This window comes from Trachypithecus francoisi, unplaced genomic scaffold (assembly GCF_009764315.1).
Source record: "Trachypithecus francoisi isolate TF-2019V2 unplaced genomic scaffold, Tfra_2.0 Lachesis_group19, whole genome shotgun sequence".
In the NCBI taxonomy this organism is placed as follows: Eukaryota; Metazoa; Chordata; class Mammalia; order Primates; family Cercopithecidae; genus Trachypithecus; species Trachypithecus francoisi.
In genome coordinates this window covers 9235864-9260773 of record NW_022681464.1, presented here as the reverse complement: position 1 = coordinate 9260773, position 24910 = coordinate 9235864, and the positions used below count along the sequence as shown (strand labels likewise).

Genomic DNA, 24910 nt, shown 5'->3' with positions numbered 1-24910 from the left:
CCCCTAACCCAGCCTGCATGACCTGGGCTGTCTGCTTGTGAGTGGCCTGCTAGCTAAGGACAAAGAGGGGTTGCAAGGCTAGTGCTCCCCCCACCCCCGGGGCTAGGACAAGGTGCCCTTCCTCCAGCCCCCCATCACACTTGCCCCAGTTCTCCTTCCTAAGTCTCAGCCCTGCAGTGGAGAAGGCAGGCCAGGGACAGAGGAAGGCTACACAGAGCAAACCCAGCCCAGCTCGAGTTCCTTCTCTCAGAAGCACATTTGTCATAGAGAGCACCTTTGACTCCAGGGTAGGAAAGCATGCCTCATACCCTCCGGCCATGTGTGGGAGTTTGGGGGAAGCCCTGGGCATGCCACTCTACTGCGCCTCAGTTTTTCTGTCTGTAAAATGGGGACAAGGTTATCACTCTGCCCTCCCCGTGGAGTGAGACGGCAACGCAGTTCTGAAGCGAGGAGGCATTGCTGTTTTTGTCAGCCAGGCATGGAGTTAAGACCAGGCACCGCCTTTGTCTTCTGTGGCCAAAGCCCGGTTTCCATCTGGACTTGCTGTCCCCTCCATGGTCTTTGAGGAATCAGGTTCTGCCATCTGGGGCCACAAGAGCAGGTTCAGCCCCAAGAAACAGTGACCCATGCCAAGAGAATTTGGTGCTTCTCTGCTCCCTCCCCACTTCTTGGGCCTCATCTCTGCAGTCAGAGCCCGTGTCTGTCCCAGTTGGTTACCATCTACTGCTCACCCAGTGCTCTCAGGGACATCCATTGAGTCCCTTTGTTGTCCTTCTCATGGTCCTTCTATTTCCAGAGAAGCCTCCGGGAGGGAAAAACATCCTTCAAGCCTCTCAGGTGGCCTGGACAGAGGCTCACACCTGTAGTGCCAACATTTTGGGAGGCTGAGGTGGGAGGATTGCTAGAGCCCAGGAACTCAAGACCAACCTGGGCAACATAGTGAGACCCTGTCACTACCAAAAATAAAAAAAGTTAGCTGGGCGTAATAGCAAGTGCTTGTAGTCCCAGCTACATGGGAGGCTGAGGTGGGAGAATCACTTGAGCCCAGGATATTGAAGCTACAGTGAGCTAAGATTCCACCACTGCACCCTAGTCTGGGTGACAGAGCAAGACCCTGTCTCAAAAAAAAAAAAGATGCTCAGGAATAAAACTCCAAAGGTAGATTTTCAGGCACCACCAGCAAGCAGGTGTCTTTGGAGAGATGTGTATCTCCCTTGCTCTCTGGCCCAGGCTTTGGCTTAGGCACCCGCAGAGCCTCCCTTCCCTTAGGTCTCAGGGGTGACATGCTCCGCAGGAGCCCCACAGCAGTGCTGGGAGACGAACTTTGCAGATGGAGCATGCTCTCTTCCCTCCTGCCTCAGCCTGGGCATCTGTAGAATCAGGTTGGCTTTGGGGGCTGGGCTCTTAAATTAGAGGCTATGAGGGTTTCAAACATGGCAAGGTCTGGTATCTGAGCAGCTTGGTTGCTGGTAGCACCCATCCCTCCTGGACATCTGTCATCCTCCCCTCCTGCTGAGAAGGACAGGTCCCATGGAGGCAGGGCAGGGGTTGCTTAGGCCAGCATCTGGGGAGGAAATCAGGCAGTGCGGAAGCCTGTGCCTGGCCCATGCTGTCAGATCCTCATGGCCCACAGGCTCTGTCCAGCTTCAGATTTACTACACAGCTCAGAGCCCTGGATTGGTCCTGGCTGGGTCTGAGTCTGCAAACCTGTGGTTTTCAGAGATGAGCTGTTTACCATTTTCTTTTCATCACAAAGAGGAATCCCTCCCCTTGTATGCAATGAATGTTCTAAAAATCAATACATTCACCAAGTGTCAGTCTCTTATTTTCTCACTGCTTATTTCACTTGCTACTGAGAGTAAAACCCTGCCTGCCCCATGAATCCCAGCAGGCTTGGTTAGCCTTGCATGACTTAAGTTTCCCATTTTCCCAACCAGCCTCTGTCTATTGTCCATCTCCTCTGATGTCCACTACAGTCCCGTGGAGTTATACAGGTGTGATTTCCTCTGTGTTCAGGGAAAGAAAGACAGGCTCATGGAGTGCCCCTCTGGGTGAAGAGGCAGCAGACTGAGGGCCAAGCCTGGCCCCAATTTAGGTTCTTAAATTAGAGGCTGTATGGGTTTCAAACCTGGCAAGGTCTGGCATCTGAGCAGCTTGGTCACTGGGAGCACCTATCCCCCCTGGACCGTCAGAGCCTTGGGACTGCCAGACACCACCATGAGGTCATGTAGCCCTATCTCCTTATTTTATGAAGACAACACCACAGTCTTCTTGGCACATATTATTTCTCACTCCCCCCACCCCCGGGTCTGGAACCTCATGCACCCCCTAGCCTGCTGAGCCAGCTTGGCCAGATCATGGCATCCATCTCGTGTCTGCCTTCTTCTCAGCATGCTGGGCCAGGAGCAGGCCAAGGGCCTAGCCTAGGCCGGGGCAGGTGCTGCTTGGATCAGGGGGACATGGCCAGATGATGGCTTCCAAAAAGGGAGATACCATCAGACCCCTCCCACCCAGGGGAGGCAGTGGGTGTTGGGGGATGAAGACAGAGAGGGTCAGTCTGAGACGGCATCAAGTCAAAATTTCAAAATGTGAAAAATATAATTTTTCTACAAATATATAGTGATTCATTTAAGTTGCTAATGAGGGAACCAGCAGGATGATGCACCTGGTTCAAAATGGGATGTAAGGAAAAATATGTATATATAAAATATATATACACATATACATGTTAATGGGAAAAATAATGCTGCTAAATTAGACAAAAGACTAGTTAATGTCTAGCAGGACAGTAAAACCATAACCTTTGATATTTATATTCTCCATTGGACAAAAATCCTTGGCACCATGTTGGTTTTCTTTTTCTTTTTCTTTTCTTTTCTTTTCTTTTTTTTTTTTTTTTGAGACAGAGTCTCACTCTGTCACCCAGGCTGGAGTGCAGTGGCACCATCTCAGCTCACTGCAAGCTCCGCCTCCAGGGTTCACGCCGTTCTCCTGCCTCAGCCTCCCAAGTAGCTGGGACTACAGATGCCCGCCACCACGTCTGGCTAATTTTTTGTATTTTTAGTAGAGACGAGGTTTCACCGTGTTAGCCAGGATGGTTTCGATCTCCCGATCTCGTGATCTGCCCGCCTCAGCCTCCCAAAGTGCTGGGATTACAGGCATGAGCCACCGCACCCGGCCACCGTGTTGGTTTTCTAATGATAACTACTAACTTTACAGAGTCCAGGCTCTGCTCAGTAGTCAGTCCAATGAAGTTATATGTTGCCATGGAAGGTCAGTGACTCTTAGGGAGGTCTGTCAGACAATGCTGTAATGTGACTTTAAAAGGACACAGTCCTCTTTCTGTCTTATTTCAAAGTTTTGGATATTTTTTCTTAACAGCAGACAGAGGCAGTCAGGGGGTGAAACAGTGGGATTCTAGCCAGAGAACTCAAGACAGAGATGGTGAAGACAGAGTTGGTATAGTAGGGCTTTAACTGTCCAAGACCACTGCCCCTGGCCTTGCTTCCAGCCCAACCTCATCTACTTGGCCAACCCCTCACTCCACCTAGAATTCCACTCTGGTTATTAAGACGACCTGGGCACGGGAGTCCCAGAGGGCTGGGATGCCCAAGGCCTCATCTGGTGCTCCCCATAGTGTCCAGTCTTCCCAGGGACACGCAGGCTGGTGTGTACAGGTATGTGTGTGTGTGTGTGTGTGTGTCGGGGGATTCTTGATACCTCTTCCTTTTTATCACAGAGATGCTCTTCTTCAGAGCTCTGCCCCAAGCTGAGGCTTGGGAGGTCCCTCTTTCTTAAAATACATCTGGAGGCGACTTTCTATCCTCCCCTGAATCCCTTGCCCTTTCCTTGAATATTTCCCATGGATACACACCCCATGGATACACACTCCACTTCCACCCCTGCCATATAGACATATAATGTCTCCTATATACCCAAACCTACTCAGATTCCCTGGAGAAGCAGCAAAGCCTCCCAACAGAGAAGGGACTCATTCCCTACCTCCCACCTCTTTCCATTTGGGACCGTGGCCAACCCATTCTGCACTCTTGCATGAATTAGAAAATGTCCCATTATGGCCAAGCACAGTGGCTCATGCCTGTAATCCCAGTGCTTTGGGAGACCGAAGTGGGAGGATTGCTTGAGGCCAGGAGTTCAAGACCAGCCTGGGCAAAATAGCAAGACTGTCTCTACAAAAATAAAATAAAACAAAACTAAATATAAAATGAAATAAGAACATTGACTTCCTTTTCCCTGGTAGATACAGCCGAGAGCCAGGGCACACACACAGCTGGTTCAGCTCCACTCACTTCTTGATGGTCACCTTTGTGCCCGTCACAGACAGTATCTCTGTTCCCTCCCCCTCCAGAGTGGTGTACAGGACTCCCTCTCAGCTGGCAAACCTTTTGACATCTCCATGGGAGATGGTCCAGCCAACTCTGGCGTATATTCTCAGAGATCCTGCTTACCATGCTGGTGCCAGCTCTTGTATTTTGGGTTAGAGAATATATTTGGTTGGCTGGTGTGATGTCAGGGGCCAGGGGAATCTTGTCCTGCCTCACCAATTACAGGGCTGCTTCCTGGGCCTCAAATCTAATTGCACAGAGATGAGAGGTACATTGTAAGCTCTTCTGGGAGATGAAAGTGGTGGCTTGTGAGGACAAGTGGGTGTAAATGACTGATACGGATTGTTTTGTCTAGAGGGCTGTGGGCACTAGAAGGACTCACATGTGCCTGTGCGTGTGTGTGAGTGTGCGTGCGCGTATGTGTGCAGGGAAGGATTCTGAAGAGGAAGGTGTTGCACAAGGATGTCGAGGTTGAAACCCGGGAGCTTTTCCAGGGTGGCTCTGCCGACTCTAGTGGACAGAGAACAGGCTCTGGAGTTCCAAATCCCCCAGATTCTGCTCCTGCTTGCTGATAGGTAGAAGCAGGAACAAGACTTACTTTGAAATGCATAGACAGAAAATCTTAACACAAGCCCCACAGCTCCTGATCTAGAAGTGTCAGCTGTCACCCTTTGGATCGAACTGAGCCCTCACCAGCTCCTCCCAGAGCTTCTCTGCCCCTCCCCAGCCTCTCGCTCTGAGCCTGCACTTTTGGCAGGACCCCCTCGAGGCAATTAATTAATAAATCAGTGTTTGCCTTTATATTGGAAAAGAGATTTTTCCCCCCTCTGTAAGTAGTAAGTATTTCAACTGAGCCTGGTGAGGTATCAGGCTGGAAGAGTTGCTTTTATTAATACATGCCAAGAAGACTGTAATGCTGTCTTCATAAAACAAGGGGATGGGGCTAGATGACCTCATGGTGGTGTCTGGCGGTCCTGATGCTCTGGCTCCATGAACCCCTTGACTCCAGAAGGGAGTTGCTTCCAGCCGTCTGGGCCTCTTTCTCAGCTGTTTTGCCAAAAATGAAGTGTTGGGGTTCACCCTCAGTATTGTGAGGCCTCAGCAGCAAATGCCAAGGCCCATCAGTCCAGGGCCATGTTCTCAGGGGAACGCTGTTAGCTACCCACCATGCCAGGATTTCTCTTCCTTTGGCTGCCTCGTTGCTTACACTGGCGAGAAGTGAATGAAAGCCTTCTCTGCACATATAAGGATCTGTAGACTGTCCGACACCCGGCTACTCTTCAATCATCAGCATTGTCATTGTCACCTTCATCTCTGACATTTGTACACATCTGATGGTTTACCAGGTACCATCAAATAGATAGTCATTTCATCTGAGACACAAACTCCCCTTGTGGTGGAATTGGGGCCAGTGTAAACTTCATTGTTTTATAGGAAGCAGAGGCAGAGGGGTTAATATCAATTTTTTTTTCCTAAGGCATGGTAAGGACTGGGGCCAGAACTAGAATCCAGGTCTTTTGCTAAGCTATCTTATGTCTTGACCCCACATCCATCCATCCATCCATTCATCTCTCCATCCATCCATCCATCTATCCATCCATCCATCCATCCATCCATCCATTCACCCACCCATCCACCCACCCATTCACCCATCCACCCATCATTCCATCTGGCAGATAATTATTAAGTGCTCATTTCATTCCAACCATGTAGATAGCTATAGAGTAGTGAACAAAACAGGACCTTTTCCTTGTCCCTGGCAGCTGTCCTTTCAGTGGAGATTTTCTTTTTGGGACACGGTGCTGTCTTTATAGGTAGGAAGAGGTGGGGAGCTGGACATGCGGCTCTCAGAGGAACATTTTGTTTTCACTTCTCATCACTTCCTCCTTCCTTCTGCCCACAGCAGACAGGATTTTAGGTCATTTTGGGAGTCCCCCACTTTCTGATTTCTAGCACCTTTGGCATGATGGGCAGTGTTTGGGTGGCAGAGGAGCAGTTACTTCTTTTGGCGGGGGACACTGACATTCCTGGGCACTGCTGCGTGCTGCTGCTGAACCAGGCACTTGGCCAACACTCTCATCTAATTCATTCCTCACACAGTTCTGAAGGGCAGTAGACAGGCTGGGTAAAGAGGCTGGGGAGAGCGTACCAGGCCAGGGAAGCTGTGATTTTTGGTGGTCTCACAGCAGTGACACTCTGACATGGCTTGTCAGCAGAGGGCCACAGTCTGTCCAGCTTAGCAGACAAGTTTCTTCATGACTTGTTCTCCAACTTCAGTGTCCAGCTGAGGCATGCATGAAAAAAAGATAACCAGGCCCCACCTCCAGAGAGTCCCATTCAGTAAGTGGGCGAAGTGGGTGGGGATCTACACTAAAACAAGTCCCCATCCTCCGTGATTCCAATGCAGAGCTTGGGGAACCACTCTGAAGTAAGGAAGGCAGCTTTTCCTTTGGACAGTGCAGGCCTTTGGGAGTGAATCCAGTACAAAAACAGCATTAGCTCTGAGGATAAGAAATGTGTACAGAACTTGCAATATTCCAGGACGAGGGGAGAAACTTGTCCCAACTTTAGTGCCAAATTCCCCTCCAGGCTGTGCAAAACGTGGAGGTCCCTGTGCTTCCCGGCACCACCTGGGTGTAACTCTGTAGGGCAGGAAGCAAGAAAAACATCCCCCACTTGTAGGAAGTCCAGAGCTGGGCATAAAGACCCATGGAGGGCGCAAGGGCTCCTGAATGGGAATAGACCAGAAATCGTAGACAGCTTCGGTTTGGAAGCCAAACGCTGGGAGGGGAGAAGCTTCCAGTCTTCATCATTGAGGACTGCTGAAATCCCAGGGTCAGCTCAGGGATCTGTGTGTACCCAAAGCAGCCTCTTGAAGCAGAAGGTGACCTTAGGGGTTATTTAGTTACGGGGACAGCCAATGTGGGGCCACGCAGGCTGCCAGTCCAGCTCTTGGGAATGGGGCAGTCACACCTAATCAACCGTGGCAGCTGTTCCTTCAAGCCTACAGGCAGCATCAGAATTCCTCTGAACAATCCCCATAGGCTGGGGATTTCCAAGATTCAAGCTGGCACTTGCGTTCCAAGCAGGCCTCTTTGCCATTCCCCATCTAGATGAGCACCCTCATTTGACATACAAACAATATAATGCTGAGAGAGAGAAAGTGGCTTACTGAAGGTTACATGTTTATTTGGGATTACAGCCAGGAGGTGAAGGGAGACAGCTACATAGTAAGGTGGCATTTTCAAGGGGTGCTTGGGTTCCCTGGCTAAGTAAGTTTGAGAAATCCTGTATGTAACACCACCTCTAACTTGAAGATTTACCACTCATATAGTATGCTAAAGATTTGGAAAAGTTGCAAACCTGGAGAAGTTGGCAGGAATCAAAACAAAACAGAACAAAAACCCTGTTTAACTTTTTCAACTTTATAACGTTTCCAAGCACTTCTTAGACGCACCTGATCCTGGGACCCGTCAGTGACCTAGCAGCTGCTCAATCCTGAGGAACAATTTGTTCCTGAAACACATGTTAGGACCTGCGCGTTTAGCAGATCAGGCTGCAAGACACACACAACTCTGTTTTTGTGGTGCACCTTGGCCATGATCAAGGGCACAGGAAGCACACAGGGTTGGCACTGAAAGAAGCTGCCCTCAGTTGGGACCTGGAAAGCGATGGACCTCTATGACTTCTTTTCACTCAGGTGGTTTAGGCTCCTCAAGTCATGAAGAAGGGGTTTGGGGCTGGGTGTGGGTTTACTTACCAATCCTAGACAACATGAAAAAGCAGTTTTTTCAGAAGGTGGGCTCAGGATAAATCAAAGCAAGTTCCATTTCCCGAGTGAGGCGTAAACGTAGCGAACTCAGAGGTGTGTTTTTGTGGAGAGGTGGGTGTGGGTGAAAATTTCACACCCCACTTAGGGGCGGTTAAAAACAGACCTAAGAATGCAGAGATAAAGAAAAAAAAAAGACACGAAACATTGAAGCAATTGTCATGAAGCTCATGTACTTAACTCTGTGGCTGTTTATTGGATTTCTGTAATAGCTTATTGACTCTTGGTTCACGAGGAATTCTACCAGAATCAGGGTCCTATCTTGGCTCAAGGTCCACAACAGATTGGGAACAAGCAGTGGAGGGGGAAGACAGGCTTAGGCACCACAGAGTTGATAGTTGAGAGGAGTGGGCACATACCCATCTTGTCTCATAAGTCACCATCAGGCAGTGAGGACTACAAGGAAACAGGGAAATATCCATTGTATTTAGTCACCGCTGAAGGAACCAGGAAAGTTAAGTGCATGAGCATTTAGGAAAGGTTTCCAAACTGAAGGATAGAGATTCAATGGGTACATTTCTGTTATAGGGAAAACTCACTTACGTGCATCTTTCCCAACAATGCTGATAAATAAAACATCACTGTAAGTTCTAAACACACTGGATAAAGTCCCATTGGACAGACTCACACTGTTATAGGAAACAGAGTGTCAGGTCATCTGGTTCAATCCCTTCGTTTTGTAGGCACAGAAGTATATGTAGGAGTGAGAGGGACCCCTGGCTCAAGGCCCACAGCTGATGAGAGCAGAGACAGTCTCCCACCCCGGTCTAGAGTTTGCTGTTGTCAGGGGCAACTGTGGGGGTGGATTATTACGCTTTCCTCAGCCCATCCCTCATCACTTCTCCAAACCTAGACTTCCAGACTTCACGGACTTGGGCCTACCTGGAAGCCTTCTTAGGCCCCTCCTAGATTTTATTCAAGCCAGAGCAGCTCTCTCCAAGAAGTGAAATGGTCATTTCTTTCCTTTTTTTTTTTTTTTTTTTTTTTTAGGAAAGGTCTCACACTGTCACCCAGGCTACAGTGCAGGGGTGCAATCTTGGCTCTCTGCAGCCTTGACTGCCCAGTTTCAGGTGATCCTCCCACCTCAGCCTCCCCGGTAGTTGGGACTAGAGGCACGTGCCACCATGCCCAGTTAAGTTTTGTGTTTTTTTTTGTGGAGACAGGGTTTTGCCATGTTGCCCAGGCTGGTCTTAAACTCCTGCGCTCAACTGATCTGCCACCTTGGCCTCCCAGAGTGCTCGGACTATAGGTGTGAGCCACCATGAAATGGTCATTTCTAACCAGTGACCAGAGGCTCTGCTTCCCAATTCTTCCCCTGGGTCTTCAGAGTCACTCTGGCTTCCTTGCCCTCTGCAAAGATGCTCCTCTCCCTCTTCCTGACCTCTCCCAGCCCCCAACCCCTGTGGGATGAGCCAGGCTGGGAAGTCAGGTGGGAGCTGGGCCGATTCCTGCTGGGACCCTCACCTAGGATGTCCTGCTCCTCCTTCCCATCACTGTCTAAATCACCCCATCTTTCCAGGTGGCAAAGAGGCCTTGCAGCCATCCTCAGCATCTCCAGACCCCGTGACACTTCCTGCCCGCTGGGTGTTGGTGCAGGAATGGGGCATTGTGGAGATTACGCCAGAGTTGGGGGCTTGAAGGAAACTTTGCTGACTTCATCAGCTATCCTTGGCCTGACAGCCAATGACAGTGTTTGAAGACGGGTCACTGCTTCTATGTCTTCGGGTAGTGTGACTCATTTCTCGAAGATGGGCATATATATTCTATATATATTCTATCTATTTTCAGTGGAACTCACATTTAAAGCTTGTGGAGTTCCAGCTTTGTGTGAAACAAAACACTAACCCTTCTCTGAGTGATAGAAATAAGCCATTTTCTCTTTTCCTTGCTCTGTAGGACAGTTAGTCCATCAGTCCCCATTCCGCAGCATTTATGAGGTGTGGAATATCAGGCTAAGGAGATACAAAGGAAATGTGGGAAGGCGGTGGCTCAGAATCCTACACTGGGCTGGGCTCAGGTTCCAGTTGCACTACTTCTGAGTCGGGCACCCTTGTTCTTGATGCTTCATTCTCTCATCTGTAAAATGGGGATATTAATGCCTCATGGGGTGTGAGGATCAGATGAAACAATGGATAAATCACTTGAGGAAGCACTCAGAAAACAGGAGCGACTATTCTACCAAATGGGACATTTATTGACCTGCACCTCTACCATCTATAAACGGGTGGTCACTGGAATTCTTGAAAACAGCAAGTGAAATGGAAATTCTTCACATTTAATAATGATGTAAAAGTCTGCCCTTGGGTCTGAATTGAACTCTGCTTTTGCTAGCTGGGTGGCTGTGGAGAGAGTTCCTACACCACGGGTCTGAGGACAGAATGACACCAATCGCCTCCATAAACAGGGTTCGCTACTTCGCGATTCATCACTTCCAGTTTACAGGTCACAGAGCACTTGCTGGTGGGCTACATTTCACGTAAGTGATCTCGCTTAGTCTTGAGGTGGGAGGCTGGGGTTCTAGACTCAGTGCCTTCACCTGCAGGGTGACCTGGGGTAAGCACCTGAACCACTTTGTCCCATGGGCTCTCTGTTGGCCAAATGGGACGACATTATAGCTCTTTCAGGTTGTCCTGGGAATCAGAGGCAAGGCCTAGTACGGGGCTGGGCTCACCGTGTGCTCTCAGATCAAGGGAAAGGACACCACAGTTGTGGTTGCTGCTAGTCCACCCTCCGTGTCCTCATCCGTCATGTGTGTTGAACCCACTCTGTGCAGCCCCATGAGCTCTGGGAGGCCTGGGGCTCCTGAGGCCTCTGTGGGGCAGGCCCTGGTTGGGCAGGGTAGTTTGAACAGCCAGGCTCTCCCACCTTCCCTCACCCTGAGCTGTTCTGTTTGGTTTGGTGACATGTTAAAATGTTTGCACACCACTTACCTGGTGTAAAGGGCTTGGGACATGTCAATCTCCAGTCAGCATCCTCTGCTCACTCACCCTTCCCAAGCCCTGTGCCACACACACACACACACACACTAAACAACACATCCACACACATACACAACCACAACACACATATAACACATGTACAGACCACATACCCTGCACAATACACCCCCCATTCACAACCCATACACACAGCACACCCACATACTACACACACCAACACACACATATACACATACACCATGCACACAACACACACATGCACACAACACAATACACACCATACAAAACACACCACCTATACACATACCACACACATGCACACAACACACACACCATATACAACACCACACTTAATATATACAACACACACAACACACACAATATACACAACACACAACATACACACACACCACGCATACATGCACTGTGCCCAGCACACGCAATATACACAACAAACACACATGCACACCACACACGTGTACCACACACATGCACACACACTGCGGTCATCCTTGCCTCCAACTCATCCTCATCCTGTTCCCCTCTCACCTGGACACCTTACCTGCCCTTCACTTTAGATCCACCTCTTGCCCAAAGACACCTGGATGCCTCCCGCTCATGTCAACCCCTCTCCCTGAATGCTTGAAGGAATATTTAATTCCCCTGCTGTGTGGATTGTCCTGGTGTCTGCCCTGTAAGTTCCCCCAGGCTAAGGCCCTCAGTGCCCTCTTTTGGTGGCTTGCTGACTACATTTGGCAGGAATGGACAAGAACTCCGTATTTTATTATTTGCCAGCTCTCAGAGCCACGCCAGGAATCTGTGAAGGCTCCCTGTGGCCAGAGCCCCTCTCCTGCCAGGTCAGTGGACCCGGCTCAGGAGGAGATGCTCTGGGGAGCCCTTGTCCAGGGTGATGGGTCAGTTCATGGGGAAGACCCATGGAGTGAGGTCAAGGCTGGGGGACGCTGGGCCAGCCTTAGGCTGAGGGTGACACGGTCCTGTGCCTTGTCAGTCTCTCTCCTCTGGGTGCCAGGGCCCTTGATTCAGTTCTTCAGTGTGCCCTACCAGCTACCTAGCCAGAACAGGCCCTGTGTGAGGAGCAGGCACGCAGTGGCACCACTCTTACACCCAGGAGGAAAACACGCCTGGGTGGAGTTGGACCCCCCAGTGAGATGACTTCCTGGTCTTTGGGGAGTGACTCCTAATCCTGCTTCCCTCTGGGTTCCAGCTCTAGAAACCCAAGAAACACCACCCTGGGAGGGAAATCAGAGTCCCTAAGACAGCCTCCTCACCTTATTTTGCAGAGACTTAGAGGGGCCTGGGGACTTGCTCACAGGCACACAGCTATTTAGTGGCAGGATGAGTCCTTTGCAACGTGAGGAGTCACATCCTGCTGCCTGAGCTTCACAAATCCAGACTTTTTCTCATCAGATTTACTGACATCGTGGGTCTGCTTTTAAAAGCAACGCCAAGAAAGGCCATTGTGATATGAATTCTAACTTCACTGAGAGGATATGTCGCCTGGTTTCATCCTGACAACATCCAGTTAAGCTTTCGGAAAACTTTATGAGGTGACTGTTCCCAGCTCTTGTTCTGGGCCAGTGGAGAGCAGCCTTGAGGTTCAGGGTGCATCTGACCAGGCCCTGCGTGACAGGCAGACACCTTCCCCCTGACAACGAGCTCTCTGTAGGAGGCAGGCCAGAGGGCAGACACCAGAAGGGTGCACTGTTTCCCCTTCTTGCCCAGGGCTTTAGAAATGGTTCTGGGAGGGTTCCTTGTCTTTCTGCCAGAGCTTCACACCCTGCTGGACGCCCCCCGCCCCCACCCCACCCCGTCTATGTAGGACTGGAGCTGGCCCTTATGCTGTTTAATCAGCAAAGTGTGAGGTCTCTGACCACTAAAGTCTAAGGTCACCCCACCCCCAGTTCTTTTCAAACCTTGATGTATCTTCCACATGCCTGAAACCTTCCATCCAGGGAAGCCATTTCCCAGTACTCAAGGACATTGGCTGCTCTGCAGGCCAGTGGGGAGAGAGGCCAGTAAGTAGACAGATGGTGGACTCACCTTTTGGAGAGCCTGGCAGGTCATGAGCTTTGGTCTTGCTCTGCTGGGCTCTGGAGTCTGACAGATCTGGGTTCAAAGCTTGCCCCTTCCACTTCATGGCTCTGTGGTTACTTAATCCTTCTGAATATTAGTTGATGTGAGGCTTAGAATAGTGCCTACTGCCTGATGGGGATCCTGCGGGATTCCGGAGGGAGGATGCAGTAGGGCTGGCCCCGGCATCATGGGAAGCAGGTGCAGCTCGCCTTAGGTAACCCCAACCTTCCCTGTTAGCTTCCTGCTGCCCTCGGGTACTGGAAATCCTGCCACACACCAGACTCTAATTTCCTCCCTCCAGAGCCTTTTCACTTGGATGCAAGTGACTAGGGATGATGAGACAGATGGGGTCCCTTGCAGAGGGACAGACTTTATACAGGGCAAAAACAAGGGCCTGAAGGGACAAGGTGCCTGCCTTGATTTCACCATGGCAGAGGAATCCTTCCAGGGCAAAAGTGAGAGTGCTGGCCTGGGAATCTGTAGTTGCATCCCAGCTCACTGGTCACATCCTCTGCCCAAGACTGAGAGAGCTCCCTCCTTCTAGCTTGCCAGGTGTCCCCGAAATGTGATTGTGACAGGGTTCACTCTTGGAGATGACATGGCTCTCCCCCTCCTCCTGAACTGTCTGCTGTCTGATGCCTAAGGCATCTCTGGAGATGTGCAGCTCTGCGGGTCACAAATCTCCATCCTCCACCTTCCCCTCAGCCAGGCCAAGTGCCCACACTTATTCAGCACTCAGTTAATCTCTGCTCACATAGCCACAGAGGGGAAGTTTCTGCTGAGGCCCAGATTGGGCAAATGGAACACAGTTTCCCCTGGTTTGAAATACATTCATAACAAACTAATGACCCCAGCAAGGTTACTTCTAAATTGGCTCTGATAGACTCTTCCAAACAAGCAGGAAACCCACAGCTTCCCTTCATGTCCCCACCACTGTTCAAGGACAACTGTGGATCCTAATCATGGCCCCAAGGGTGTTTCTGCAGGAACCAAAGGCTTCCTGAATAAACAAAGGAAGGTTGCAGGTATTTTATTACAGGCTAGTTCTTTGAAAATAGATGCCCTGGTAGAAGATGCAGAACAACTCTGCAAACCTGGAGCATTTGACTAACATGAACTTTCACATACGTGGGACTTTGCTCTGAATGTGCTATAATGTCCATGCAAAGCCTCATGCAGCTTGTGGAGACAGCTTCTTTTGGACCAAGAATCTACCAGAAACTCAGAAGTGTCATACAGGCAACCCCCTCCTCGCTGGAACTCAAGCTTATGCCTGAAGTCAATGCTGACTAGCTGGACTCCCATTTTACGGAGCTATGGGGTGGAGGGATTAAAAGATGGAAGTTGAACCAGTTATTTCCAGTACCACTTTTGCTATTAGTACTTTCCCCTGGATTTTCCAGGAAGGGTGCAGGGGTCCTTGAGCCCACGTCTCCAGAGGACTGGGTGACCATCTCCATGGCTGCTTACCATAGTGCCAGGGACTGGCCCAGAGACCAGGTTTCTTTACTTTGGCACTACTGACATTTTGAGCAGGATGATTCCTTGTTGCAGGGGCTGTCCCATGCTTTGTAGGGTGTCTGGCAGCATTCCTGGCCCCTCTCCACTAGATGCTGGTAGGATCCTCGCCCTGGTTGTTGAGAACTACTTCCGTGCGTATATCATCACACGTAATCTTCATGGCAGCCCTTAGAAGAATCAGCTTTATTGTCATCCCCGCTTTAAGGATGAGTTTGCTGGGGCTGAGTGAAGTTAAGTAACTCACCTGCAGTAGCTGGGACTCAAACCTGAGTCTGTATGGTCCCGAAGTCCAGGATTTTCCATAATTCCTGCTGCAGGGTATAAGATCTCATTCACTGTCTGGAGCTCCAAGGAGCCCAGGATCTCAGCTGGTGTTCACCTGGGAAAATGCCTAAGCTTGGGTTTGGGAGAAGTGAACTAATAGTCATGCCCAATGCAAGGGTCTCAACCTAAGAATTCTCTTACTTCCAGAGCTTTCTGGGGCCAGGTGGCGACGGGAGGAAGGAGTTGAGTAGTGCACCACAATCACTTATTTTTGCTCACCATTCTATGGGAAAGCCCAGTAGTTCTTCTGATCTCATTTAGGCTCATTGGGGCTCACTCAGGCACGTATGGCTTGCTGCTCTTGGCTGGGCTCTGTCACATGGCCTTGGCTGGGATGACCAGGCTGACTTGGCATTGTTCCACGTGTTCTCTTGTCATCCAGCAGGTTAGCTTAGCTTGCTCACATAGCAAAGGCAGGAATCTCAGAGACAGAGAGGCCAAGAGAAATATGCAAGACCCTTTGGGGCTTATACTTGGAGCTAGAACAGTCACTTCCACCTTCTTCTATTGGTCAAAGCGAGTCACAAAGTCAGCCCACATTCAAGGATGGGGAAATAGACTCTACCTTTTGACTGAGGGAGCTGCAGAGTCACATCGCAAGGGAGCAGAAACGAAGAGGAGGGAATGGAGGCCATTTTTGTAGCTGTTGTCTCATAGTGCTCATCTGGTCTTCTGGCTCAGTTCCTGGAAGCTCACGGCCCATCAGTGAGAGAGAGAAGGAAGTGTTAGTGGGATCAGGCTCTTGCAGAGACATTCTACGTCCCCAGACACAGAACAGTTCTCCTGTCACCTCTCAGGATGGTGAACTCCATGACAGTATGGGCCTTATTCATCCCTGAGTCCCAAGACCTAGCAGGTGCCTGGCACACAGTAGCTTTTCAGCGAATAGTTGCTAAATGTGAAATTATTTCAGTTTGTTTTCTTGAGCTCAATTCAGTGTAAGTTGATTTCAGTGGTCTTTGGTAAGTATCTACTGTCCACTGAGCTCAGCCCTATTGAATCCAAGGGAGTCAGAGATTTTGTTCACTTCTCAGCCTGGCTGTCAGGACCATGAACCAAAGCTTAGGCACAATTGATAGGGGACTGCAGAGAAGGGACACCAGCAGCCTTCATGGTGCTGGCCATGCACACCACACCTATGTTGGGACAGCTCAGGGCATCCAAGGCAGGATGTGGTGGGGCCCTGTCTCTGGAAACTCTTCCCAAGTTCTTGGCATGACGTGAGTTGGATGGATTTTCTGCTGATTGTCCAACTGGCTCAGTTCAGCCACATCCAGCAGTATCTGGGCAGCCTGGGGGGTTCCCCTTTCCTTTGGAAGCCCAGTTGCTCTGGAAGGGTGGCCTAAGGCTATGCTTGAGACTCATCGCAGTCCTGGCTATGCGAGGGTGGCCCAGATTCTTAGAAGCAGAAAGCTGCCTTCTGCCAGGAGTCAGTGAGGTTGGCTTCCCCGGGGCCTGGCCTGGAACCCAGGCTTGGTGTTGGCTGGAAGGGCCCTGCCAGAGGCATCCCCTCTTTCTGCGCTCCAGCTTGGAGGAGGAGGGTTGGCCTTAGGTAGATGTCACGCCTCTCTCTCATCCCTACTTCAGCCTTTCCTAGGGTCAGGAGTGGGGACTGGGGGTGGGAGGGGAAGTGAGATTCCTTCCAGATCAGACAATACAAGACCAGTGTGTGTGGTTTCTCAGTGGGTGACAGAGCAGAGATTATATCAGTCACTAGGAACAGGGAGGGTGTCGGTGTGTGTGTAGTCATGCTGAGGTGTGAGGGTGTGTATTCATGTGGGGTGTGTGTGTGTGTGGTCATGCTGAGGTGTGAGGGTGTGTGTGCATGTGGTGTGTGTGTGTGAGATCATGCTGGGGTATGAGGGTGTGTATGCATGTGGGGTGTGTGTGTGTGGTCATGTTGAGGTGTGAGGGTGTGTGTGCATGTGGTGTGTGTGTGTGGTCATGTTGAGGTGTGAGGGTGTGTGTGCATGTGGTGTGTGTGTGGTCATGTTGAGGTGTGAGGGTGTGTGTGCATGTGGTGTGTGTGTGGTCATGTTGAGGTGTGAGGGTGTGTGTGCATGTGGTGTGTGTGTGTGTGGTCATGTTGAGGTGTGAGGGTGTGTGTGCATGTGGTGTGTGTGTGAGGTGTCATGCTAGGGTGTGAGGGTGTGTATTCATGTGGTGTGTGTGTGTGGTCATGCTGGGGTGTGAGGGTGTGTGTGCATGTGGTGTGTGTGGGGATCATGCTGAGGTGTGAGGGTGTGGGCACGTGTTATGTGTGTGTGTGATCATGCTAGGGTGTGAGGGTGTGTGTGCATGTGGTGTATGTGTGTGTGATCATGCTGAGGTGTGAGGGTGTGTGTGCATGTGGTGTATGTGTGTGTGATCATGCTGAGGTGTGAGGGTGTGTGTGCATGTGGTGTGTGTGTGTGGAGGGGTCATGCTGGGGTGTGAGGGTGTGTATTCTTGTGGTGTGTGTGTGTGTGGTCATGCTGAGGTGTGAGGGTGTGTGTGCATGTGGTGTGTGTGTGTGTGGAGGGGTCATGCTGGGGTGTGAGGGTGTGTGCATGTGGTGTGTGTGATCATGCTGAGGTGTGAGGGTGTGTGTGCATGTGGTGTGTATGTGTGTGTGTGATCATGCTGAGGTGTGAGGGTGTGTGTGCATGTGGTGTGTGTGCGTGAGATCATGCTGGGGTATGAGGGTGTGTATGCATGTGGGGTGTGTGTGTGTGAGATCATGCTGGGGTGTGAGGGTGTGTATTCATGTGGGGTGTGTGTGTGTGGTCATGTTGAGGTGTGAGGGTGTGTGTGCGTGTGGTGTGTGTGTGTGAGATCATGTTGGGGTGTGAGGGTGTGTATTCATATGGTGTGTGTATGTGTGTGGTCATGCTGAGGTGTGAGGGTGTGTGTGCATGTGGTGTATGTGTGTGTATGTGTGGTCACAGGGAGGCTGCAGGGCAGGAAGAAGGAAGCAGGTAGGGAGGAGGAGCGACACCAGGTGAGCAGGTGTTGGATGGCAAGTGAAGTGTGTATCAGGTGCCAAACCTTCGTCAGGGCTGTGGAGGGTCTGGCAGAAGAAACCCAGCCCCTTGCCCACAAGGTGCCTGCTGGTGAGGACAGGAAATTGATACAGGTGAGACAATTGGCCAGCAAATCTGGACAGTGTCCGGTGAGGCATCAGAGAGTGTGGCCAGGACTTTAGTGCTGGAGGAACCCATGGGAGGCAGGCCAGGGAGAGTGGGAAGAGAAGGGCTGGGGCTGGGCTGACACCGTGGGTTGGTGGGTCTGAATTGCAGAGATCCATGCTGCCGAACTGAGAGCACACAGTCTAGCCTCACAGGCCCTGTGAGATCAGTGCCCTTAAAGCTCTTGGCACCTGTGACAGGAGGGGCCAGATACCCAAATACCCAGACTCCTCCCTCGCAGCTCAGTGCTCCTGGTGGGGCATGGTTACTGTCCTTTGACTTGCTGGCTTCTGCCCTCTCTCGTCTGGTCCTTATCTCAAATGAGACACGTCGCCAACATCTAGTCACCATCTTGGATGCACATGTAGGGCAGTGGTTCTGAAACCTCACTGTGCCAAAGAATCCCCAGGGAGCTCTTATTAAAGGGCAGGCTCCTGGGTGTGGCCACCAGAGATCCTGATTCTGTGAGTTACTGTGACACCCGGGAGTCTGCAGTTCAACATGGTCCCAGGAGGTCAGGAGAAACTGTCGTTTCTCTATGACTGACAAGATACCTTCAACTATAGTGTCTCCTCAGAACTTGCTGCTGCCCACGAGGTTGGCCAAGCAGAGGTAGCTGTGCTATCTTTTCCGTGAGGACAATGAAGCCTTCGAGGAGAAGGTCTCCTTAGGGTCACACAGGTGGTGGGGGTGGGACTGGGACTCTGGACGTCAAGGGCAGTGCTCTGGCAGCTTGGGCAAAAGGACAAAGCTTGGACGTGGGTTTCACTTGCATGGGGATCGCGCGGGCATCAAAAGATGCTGGGGTGCTGGCCCCTTCCCTCCATCATGTGTCCCCCACCCCCGCTTTTAGGCTGGGCCAGGTGGTGGGGCCTCCAGGGAATGTGTGCATTTGTACTGGGTCTTGGCGTGTGACCTCCTGTGAGGGGCCTGTTTTATGGAATTTGCTCCTGTTGTTGTGGTTACTGACGTGGTGGAGAACAGAGTCAGGGGGCTGGGGCAGGATAAGTGGGCTTTGATGGGAAAACGGTGAGGCAATGATGGGAGGGTGGGCTGGCGATGAGTGTCCAGTGTTGCCTGACCAGGCCTATCCTCTCACTGCTGGGGCCACCAGCACTCTAGGAGCTGTGGACTATAGCAATGGCAGTCATCTCATTTCACAGGTGAGGAACTGAGAGGCAGAGGGGCAGTGTCCAGCCCGAGCTGCCCTTTCTTCAGAGCAGACTCAGAGTCTGTGCCATCCTCCTCCCCTCACCAGGCCCTGCTCTTGTTCTTCTCTTTCAGGTCTGGCTGTTTCTCTGATTTTCTCTTTAATTCCCTGAGGGTGGCCCCTCACAACCCACATGGCAGGGGCCTTTTCCAAAGCACCTCAGTGTGCATCTTCACATGTGGCCGCGAAACCCTGCAAGGTGATCAGGGCAAGTGGCCTACCTCTGTTTTACAGAGGAAGAAACTGAGGCTCAGGGTTAGCGAGGCCCAAGCTGGGACCACACCCCGGTTGTTCTGATCTTCAGCCTCTGGGCCCCTGGGGTGCTGGGCACTCTGGTCCCTGGAGCACCAGGACCCCCATGGTCCCTCTTATCCTACACTTGGCTTCATTTCTCCTGGCTGGGGTGTCCTGCTCCTCCAGCTCCAGCCCCAGACCTTGTTTCTAAGGCTGGGTTGGATATTCCTGACTCTCATGCTGGTCACCCCTCTCATGGACTCTGCTCTTATGCCTTCCTCTGAGCCTTTCACACTGGCCATGTGTGTAGGCCCGGGGGACTCTCTTTACTTGGGCTTGGCCAGTGTCCTGCAGTGATGACATGAACCCCATTGTTCATTTCTGTGTCCCCCAGAACAGGGATTGGACACCCAGCAGGTTCCCAGTGCATAGACATGGCTTTAAGAGCTCCGATGTCTCACTCCTGGCTGTTGGGAGAGTGCCTTTATGGCCCATGTCACTTCTTCAACTCAGATCCAGTGGGGACCCTCAGTCTGTAACAGGCAGTTCGTAAGACTGTGTGACCTGCCTCCATCCTGTGTTAAGTGCTTTGGGGAATAGAGAAGGAGAAGAGAAACAGGGAACACCCGCACCTATTTAGGGTGGTTTCTAGGCAGTCAGAAATCCCCCGCTCTCACAGGTCTCCATCTGTTCAGGATGTTCCCGGGTGTGTCAGCGTGTCTCTCAGCGTGGCAGGCTCAGACTCATATAGCCTGTCGGGAAGGCTCTGTTGTCTCCCTAGGTCTGAATAGCCTAAATTGTGTCGGCTTTCAGTAGCCCTGTCACTGTGCTCCTAACGGCAAAATCCTGCCACTCCACCATTTGAATCTTCCCCCTTGGTCTTCTGTTAGAATGAAATATCCTGGTAAGGCCTCAGGATCAGGTCTTGTGCAGGTGTTTACCACTCACCCCCTCCAGGTGTACTGGGCTTTGACTGGGCAGGTGGAAGGGGTAGGAGATGGGATACAGGGAAGATGAAGATGCTGGAGGCAGAGATGGCCTCCCACAAAGCTGAGCCTTGAACTGGAAATGCTGGGGAGGCCAGACCCCCTCCCCATAAGGGAGCAAGGGGCACACTGTGCCTGACCTAGAGACACAGGGAAGTGGGACACAAGCTTGGAACCTAGGAGGAGGTGAGGGCACAGGAAGACTGTGACCTGGGTCCCCAGGGGCCTACTTGGTCCTCACTCACAGCTGTTCCTCCCAGGGCTGTCCGTGAGTGAGGACTTGGGGACTGTGGGCCCATTTCCCAGGAGCTGTTACACTGGCCACACCATCCCAGGCATGGCCACACCAAATTCCAGCTGATGGTAGAGGTGATCTGATATGCTTCACCCGCCCCCCATTTCTCCCATCACCAACATCAAATGTCAGTCAAGGACATTTTTTTCTTGTGCAATTTTTCAAATCTCTCAGTGTCATTCAATTAAAAATGGAGGTTCCTTGTATTTAAGCTCTTCAATGGATGCAAGAGCGTGAGAGCACAAAAGGACCTTAGCAATTCTTCATCCTCTTCTGGAGAGGTGAAGTGATTTGCGCATGCTCACCCTGCTACTCAGGGCCTGGTGGTGCCAAGACTGCACCTGGGTCAGAGGGCAGAGCAAAGGAACACACAAATGAAGCCGGGTCTCATGCTGTCCTGTGATCTTCCCACTGAGCCCTCTTGAACAAATTTCAGCATGCTTCAGGGCTGCTCGTTAAGTGAACACAAATCCTCAAGTCAGCCTTGTGAGGTTCAGGCTTCTCCATGGAGCTTCCTGGAGTCATGGGACTTTAAAGTTGAGGAGGCCTCGGAGAGGATCTCCTTCTGTGGTTTCCAAATAGGGCAGGAAGGCACCTCTGGTGACCACACGTAGCTCCGATTGAAGGGTCGGAAGCTTCACACTGGGAGGGATCATCAGCTTGCATCAGCTTTACACAGTGGCGCTTTCAGGAAGGTTTATTCACACAGAAAAAAAATTGAACACTACAAATCTGATGTGAATTCAGAAAACTTCCTCACCGTTTTCACAAGAGGTTGGACTGAACTTTCCCTGGGAGCCATCTCTCACAGTTTATGAGGCAGTCACTCCCCTGTTTTGTGAGGCAATCCACCCTCCTTTAAAAAAATTGATTGAAGGCCAGGTGCCGTGGCTCACGCCTGTAATCCCAGCACTTTGGGAGGCCGAGGTGGGTGAATCACAAGGTCAGGAGACCGAGACCATCCTGACTAACATGGTGGAACCCTGTCTCTACTAAAAAATTTACAAAAAATTAGCAGGGCGTGGTGGCGGGCGCCTGTAGTCCCAGCTACTTGGGAGGCTGAGGCAGGAGAATGGCATGAACCCGGGAGGTGGAGCTTGCAGTGAGCTGAGATGGCGCCACTGCACTCCAGCCTGGGTGACAGAGCGAGATTCCGTCTCAAAAAAAATAAAAAAATAAAAATAAAGAGGAAAAGAAATCTCAGATTGGTGCTCAAATTTTGCAGTAATAAAATTAATCTTGATATTAAAAAAGAATTGATTGAGGTATAGCTGATGCTCAATAAACTGCATATATTTAAAATGTATATTTGGTGAGTTCTGACATGTGTATATACCTATGAAAGCATCTATTCCCTGTTGGTTAACTCTTCTTGCACATCTATTAATTCATTGATTAGATCAGCTACTTACTGAGCAGGTATTATATGCTATGCTAGAATCTGTTAAAAACTTGTATTTAGTTAAAACCTCTTTCCCTCTAAACCCGATTCTCTAAATCCAGCTCCATGGAGTTGCTAGATAAAATACAGGATGCCCAGTTACATTTTAATATCAGATAAAATCAACATATTTTTGATGTAAGTATATCTCAATATTGCATGGAACATGCTTATACTGAAAAATTATTTCTTGTATAAAATTCCACTTTAACTGGGCATTCTGTGTGTATGTGTTTGTGTGTGTGTGTGTTTTTTTTTCTTTTTGAGAGAATCGCTCTCTGTCACCCACACTGGAGTATGTGACTCACTGAAGGCTTGACCTCCCAGGCTTAAGTGATCTTCCCATCAGCAACCTCCCAAGTTGCTGGGACCACAGGCATGCATCACCATGCCCGGCTACTTTTTTATTTTTTTTGTAGAGACAAGGTTTTGCCATGTTGCCCAGGCTGATCTCAAACTCCTGGGCTCAAATGATCCTCTGGTCTTGGCCTCCCAAAGTACTGGGATTGCCCGCATGAGCAACCATGCCTGGCCCCATTCTGTTTTTATTTGCGAACTCTGGCAATCCTGAAGTCACCCCTCTTGAGCTGTATAGAATCAGGTCTCAGTACTCTAGTATTCTGAACCTTCCTGGTGTCTCAGGACACTAGACAGGGCTTCCTCTGGTCTCAATACCATGGATTTAATTAATGATGTCATGATTGCGTTAGCCTTTCTGAGCCACGTTTGTGGCTTCTGTTGAGCTTGTTGCTCTCAGAACACGAGACTCACTTTCCTTTCAGCTGCTCTCAGGCAGGCTGCCCCTCCAGCCCTTAGGCAGCCTCAGGCAGAGGGTTTGCATGAAAACTTGGCCTCTCCATCTGGGCCTGTGATAGTTCATCTTGTTGGTTTGTCTGTGCTTCCAGGCCATTGGAATCTTGTGAATTCCAGAGTGTGCCCGAGACTGGCAATTGGCAAAATGTCCATCTCTCCCAGACTCGAATCTATTCTAATCTGATAAGCATGACTTTTAGATCATCAGTTAAGTAACTGACGGAAATGCAGAACACACCAAGGCTAAGCACAGAAGCCTGTGGTGTGCTCCTAGAGACAGCCCTCCCTGTCCCCATCTCCCTCTAGGTTGACATCAACCCATACTCACTGGGCCAACTCATCTAAGTGGAGTATCCATTACCTAGACTACATTTCTTATTTCTATCCACAGACATTTCATAACAGTCTTCAATTTCTTGACTAGTTCATTTCAATGACTACTTACTGAATGTTTCCATATGCAATGTGCCAGATGCCTCATGAAAATCAGATCCGTCTGGGTGCAGTGGCTCACAACTGTAATCCCAGCACTTTGAGAGGCCAAGGCAGGTGGATCACTTGACGTCAGGAGTTTGAGACCAGTCTGGCCAACATGGTGAAACCCCATCTCAACTAAAAATATAAGAATTAGCCAGGCATGGTGGCGGGCACCTGTAATCCCAGCTACCTGGGAGGCTGAGGCAGGAGAATTGCTTGAACCTGGAAGGTGGAGGTTGCGGTGAGCTGAGATCACACCACTGCACTCCAGCCTGGCAACAGAGTGAGATTCTGTGTCAAAAAAAAAAAAAATCAGATCCATTGCACTCTGGTGTTTTTCAGCTACCAACTTGGGTGCTTGGGTGACCCCATCATAGAAGCTCATTCTTTAGGGGATTCTACTGCCCTTAGTGATTAACAATTCCCTTTTTCTCCTCTTTCTCTTTTTATGTGATCACAAACCACTTCAAAATCCATTACAGATTTGTCAAGGTGTTTTTATATTCCCATGGAAAGTTTCAGGATTTCATCTTTTTTCTTTGTGCAAAAATTTAAATATGATTTATGGTCTGAAACCCCTCAGCTATGATTCTTGATTTCTTGAAAACTGCTCAGTGGTTCTAGGGTCACACCTGTGAGTTCTTTCCTGGTGCCATGTTACAGTATAGCACTGTGGGAAGATGTGGGTACGATGAGTATGCTGGATGGCTCGCTTCCTCTCTTAAGCTAATGAATTATTCCCAAGTAATTTTGATGGATGTAGGTCAAGGATAGGAGGAAGGATGACAGAAAGACATGAGCAGGTGTTAAGCACTTGTTTCGTGTGATACATGCAATGCACTCCATCTTCGTTGTATCATTTCACTCTCATTAAAACTCAATGAAGTACTGACCAGGCGTGGTGGCTCACATCTGTAATCCCAGCATTTTGGGAGGCCAAGGCAGGTGGATCACTTGAGGTCAGGAGTTCGAGACCAGCCTGACCAACATGGTGAAACCTCCTCTCTGCTAAAAATACAAAAATTAGCTGGTCATGGTGGTGTAATCACCCGTTATGCCAACTACTCATGAGGCTAAGGCAGGAGAATCACTTGAACCTGGGAGGCTGAGGTTGCAGTGAGCCGAGATTGCACCGCTGCACTCCAACCTGGGGCACAGAGCAAGACTCCATCTCAAAACACACACACACACACACACACACAGACACACACACACACACACACACACCCCAATC

General features: G+C 50.3%; 1 protein-coding gene across 5 annotated transcripts in view; it reads left to right on the top strand.

Moving 5' to 3' along the window:
• The window catches only part of RNF165 (ring finger protein 165), a 127432-nt gene that overhangs the window by 46991 nt on the left and 55531 nt on the right, over window positions 1-24910 (top strand). The window contains exon 2 of one of the 5 annotated variants that reach the window (XM_033177842.1): window positions 10507-10651. The exons of the other annotated variants lie outside the window; for them this stretch is intronic. The gene's annotated coding sequence lies outside the window, so the exon portion shown is untranslated. The remainder of the gene's footprint in view (window positions 1-10506; window positions 10652-24910) is intronic. 5 annotated transcript variants of the gene reach the window in all.